Below are 5,060 nucleotides of genomic sequence, written 5' to 3'. Positions count from 1 at the left end.
GTCGCAGATGAAACTTTTTTTTTTCTTTTCATTTTCCTCAGTTGGTTTTTGTGATTTTAACTTCATAAATCATCAGTAAGGGCTCTTCATTTGCTTCACAACGAAATACTGAAATGCAAGTAACATTTTCTCTCTCTTGCTCTCTCTCTCTCTCTCTCTCTCTCTCTCTCTGTCTCTCTCTGTCTCTCTCTCTCTCTCTCTCTCTCTCTCTCTCTCTCTATCTCTCTCTCTCTCTCTCTCTCTCTCTCTCTCTCTCTCCACGCACACACACACACATACATAGTAACCATATACCGGAACTTTTGACTGCCAAAGAAGGTCACTAGGGCACTAGGCTGCTCACATTATCGGAGATGATGTTATATGTTATTTTATGTAATGTCTCCCTCTGCTGGACTCAGACTGAAGTTCATCTGGGCTTCACATCCTCCTCCTAATCCAGCTGTGGATGAGGCTACTGTCATCAGATGTATGACACACTAAATACACCATAGGTCCAAATGCTGTGATATCAGAAATTTATAAAATTGTGTTTCAAAAGACTACATCAGCATGTTGTCTACGGTCATGATGGAAATTTACTCTTCAACAGGAATTAGAAACAGTGAAAGCATTGGCAGTAAAAGAAGTAATTTATTTTTAGCTTTAAAAGACAAGATGTCCAGTTACATAAAAATGAATGAATAAATCATTATTTATCATTGCATTTTGAACTGGGTTTGGAAAAAAAAAAAAATAGACTGTTAAATAAGTCATCAAAAACTGGTACAAGCAATTACACTGTTTTGGTAGTGACTATATATACTAAGATTTATTAGGAAATATGTAACAACAACTTTACACAACAATTGCTTAAAACTTATTTAATACTTCCAAAAATTAGGCACAGGCTTAAACTGGGTAAACAAAAATAGATTTTATCTCTAGACTTTGATGGAAACACTGGCATAAACATATAGATGTTTTTGTACAGGTAGTCACAAGCTGAAATACATAAAAATGTGAATGCTAGTGGGAAAATGTTATTCTCATACCATTCAATGCTTCTCTCATCAACAGACAATGAAATTAGTGCTGTTTGCAGATATGTCAGCATGCACAAAAATAAACATGCATAAGTAGGAGAAAAAAGCAGGGTGAGAAACCTTCCCCTGGACCATTCAGCTGAGTTAGCAGGAGCAGCAGGAGAAACTGAGTCAGGAGCAGAGACAGGGAGCTGGGAGGCAGCAGGAGCAGACTGGATGGCAGTGGAAGTGTGAGATGTGGAGAATAAGGTAGACTACAGTCGTCTACTCCTGGTTTCTTCTACATCCTGACGTCAACTCTCCTGTGACACCTCCTCCCATCTCCTCATTGGTTGTTACGTCCCCATGAATTAAATCTAGGGACTGTGGGAGGTAACAACAAAAAACTCAAAAAGATAGGTGGAAAACGGAAATATGTTGTGGGTTGTGAATTTAATAAAGCAAGAAAAGAGAAAGAAAAGGGTTACAACAAAACCAAAGGGAATATTCAAATCTACTAAATCACGTCATCCGAATTAAACACACAGCGTAACTGCTGTTAGCAGGCAATATACACACAGAGATAAAACACACACAGCGATATATCCCTGTTACAAGACACACACACGCACGCGCACACACAGCATTAACCCTGCCGTCTGGCCTACTGGCCCCGTCTATCGGTCTCCCCAGGACTTTTAAAACAGCCGGTCCCGGTGAACAATTAAGCACCCGTGCTGTTAACCATTCATAGCGACAATGAGGACAGGGTAGGGCGATGCCTGGAGAGAGACATGGAGAGAAAAAAAAAAAACACACCCCAACACCACAGCCGTAACATTGGTCTAAACACACACAACTGAAATAGAGCAGAGGCCAAACCACAAACTCACACCTCTACACTGTTCTCATGAATCAGACATACGAGTGCTGTGGTTGGTACTTTTATAATGTGTGAGCATGCGTGTATGCGTACGTGCGTGTGTGTGTGTTATGTGCGTGTGTGTGTGTGTGTGTGTGTGTTACACGTGGCGCTCTGTGCATTTGTTTTGTTTGCGTCTTGTTTTCCTCTCTCTCTCTCTCTCTCTCTCTCTCTCTCTCTCTCTCTCCTCTTGCTGCACTCTCTTGATGCAGGTATCCAGCTGTGGCACAAAGCGGCCGCCAGTCTCCATCTGGCCTTGTGTTCTGTCCCGCCTTCCCAGTCCAGCCATTCCAACCAGGATTGGAGTGCCCCCTCTCTCCCGACCAACTAGAGACGGTGTGCCTAAATTTAAAGACTCCTGTTTTGAGACATACAGATTATGATCTCCCTTGATGTTTACAAACTTGCCTTGTATCGTGTTCGATGTTGTAGCATTTTCTGGCTTAATTTGTGGATCGTGTCTTGGTTTTGGTTGCTTCCGATTGTCGGGGGGGGGGGGGGGGGGGGGGGGCTATATAAGGTGGGGGATCCCTTCACTAGTGTTACACATTGTATAGGGGTTAGGTTAGAGGCGGGAGCCACTTGTGTTTGTTTTGTTTTGTAGGTAGTCAGTGCAGTTAGGTTTTGTTTGGCTCTGCCACCCTTTGGTTTGTAGATAAGAGTGTGTGTGCTTCAGTGAGGGTTAGGGCTGTTTTGTATCTGTCAATATCGTTCTGTAATTTTTGTACACTGCTCCTGTGTCTGTGATTTTTTTGTTGTGGCACCGTCCCAAACTAGCACTGGTGGTGGAATATGTTTATGCTGTGTCCCTGTGACGGAGCCGTCTTAGGCAGGGAGGCAGCAGGAGTCCAGATTGTGATTTGCGACGAACACCCGGTGAATTTATTTTTGTGCCAATAATAAATAGGAAAAAAAAGAAAGAAAAGAAAAACCAAACAAAACAAACAAACAAAAACGAATTTACACTATTTACAGTAGAAAACAAACAAGACATAAATTGTTCTAGACTTTTCAATAATTCTCTTCTCACGCAATACACTCCTATAAACTTCCACAACCAACCAACAACATCCCACCCCGTCTACAACAAAATGGAGGGCTTTTATAGTTAAAAACAGGATGTGACGTATCCGGACCTCCTGTGGAGTTCGCGGGACTTTTCGTTTAAAATACCTGAGGCAGTGACGTGTCAGTTTCTTTGGCGTCACTGCCACAACCTCACCTCCAGGAAACATCAAACAGGTAAGCGAAGCTCTTACAATTAACAATCCACAAACATTTATACATAGACAACATAACCTAACGTAGCATTTTTAACGGTAAACGGAGGATAATGAAATATGTGAATGGATTCGTTGGCCAACTTTATCGGAAATGTTATAGAACGCTAACGTTAGTCTCTTTCTCTCTTATTTCACAGATCAATAAACGAAGACATTGGACATCACACACACACGACACAATCACAATAACAACAATCAATAAATGTTCTCCTTAAATTCAGTCCGTGTTGTAGTGAATGTGTATATTTGGCTGGTGAATGTATATGAACAGCTCGTGCCTGCAAACAGTCCATACGTGACGGAGAGTTGATCCGTCACAGTCCCTTACGCATATTCCTAGACACCATTTCACACCGGGGATGTAACAGTGTGTGTGTCAGTGTGTGTGTGTGTGTGTGTGTGAGGTGTAGGCTCTGTGGGTATGTGCATACATATGCATTTTACTTTGATGCAACCCACTCTGGACTCAACTGGTGGATATTTCGATACTCTCTTTGAGTACCTCTGTTAAAGACTTAAAACTCTTACTTTAACCCATTTCTCCATAAGCTCTTACTTTAACCCATTTCTCCATCAGCTCTTACCATAAAGAAAAGAGGTGGAAGAATAAGAAGATCTCCAGTAAACAGAAGGTTCTGTAGAGTGACCTCTTTTATAACTTAACTGACTGAAGAACTGACAAAAGGTCATTCTGGGAGAGTAAATGGAAGGAGAAGATGTGAGTGGAGGTGATGAGGAGAAATGATGAGGAGTTTAGTATAAACAGACAGATCACTGGGAGCTTTTCTCCTATGAGACACAGCACTGTAGACTAGACAGTAATGACATGGTCTAGATGAGGATTTCTCCACTGTGTCTTATTCATGGACTCTTTACACTGACCAGTGATTCTGACTGAACCAACAGATTAATGAGTGATGTGAAGACATAAAGAACAGTCAGCAGTAAATTACAGTGAAAGCATGTGACAGCAGCAACACACCTCTAATTAAAACCTGTATATTTTGATATTGACAGGCAAAGTGAAACTGAAGCTAACTATTGTAATATGTCCAGCATTCATACTTCTGTTGTAAGAGTTTCAGATCAAACCAAACAGTTGCTGACTGATGAAGAGACCTATAGACCTGTCTTGTCAAATGTTAAAGAATGTTATGGAGGGCTCTAGAAAGATTATTAGTGTAAAACTGGTTACACAGATCCCAGTCCAAATGCAGCAATACCAGACACTCATAAAATTGTGTCTCAAGAAACTACATTGGTCTGTTATCTAATGTCATTATGGAAAACAACTGTGAGAGAGAAATTAGATGCAGTGAAAGAATTGACAGTAAAATTAGTCATTTATTTTTACATTTAACATAAGAGGCCCAGTTACATCAAAATGAATGAATACAACAGTTTTTATTCTCAGATAATGCATTACATTTATATGCAATACATTTATATGCATTTAGATTAATTCCAAAGCAATTAATAATAATTATAACAGTTATGTACTCTCAATAAATCAAATGCAGGAAAGTTGAAATGAGAAAAAAACATGTTTTTATGTTTACATCTTTCCAAGTGAAAAAAAAATATTTATCTGTAAAATAAAATATTCTTCAGAAATGGACATAAATTCATCAAAGTAACAGAACCATTTACATATGAGTATAGATATTTGGATGTGTGTAGATAAAAACTGAAATACATAACAATGATGTGTTGGCTGTATGTGACGGATGCACGGATGTCATAATTGTTTGAAAGCTTCAGAAATCAGAAAGGTAAATTAAAGAGTGAAGAGTCCTTCTTTTCAAGCATATCAGTGCACTTTCTCTTTTCCCTTTAAAATGTGACTACTGA

Source organism: Chanos chanos, chromosome 7, assembly GCF_902362185.1.
Source record: "Chanos chanos chromosome 7, fChaCha1.1, whole genome shotgun sequence".
Taxonomy (NCBI): domain Eukaryota; kingdom Metazoa; phylum Chordata; class Actinopteri; order Gonorynchiformes; family Chanidae; genus Chanos; species Chanos chanos.
The sequence above is the reverse complement of the archived record's forward strand: the minus strand, read 5'-3'. Positions refer to the sequence as shown.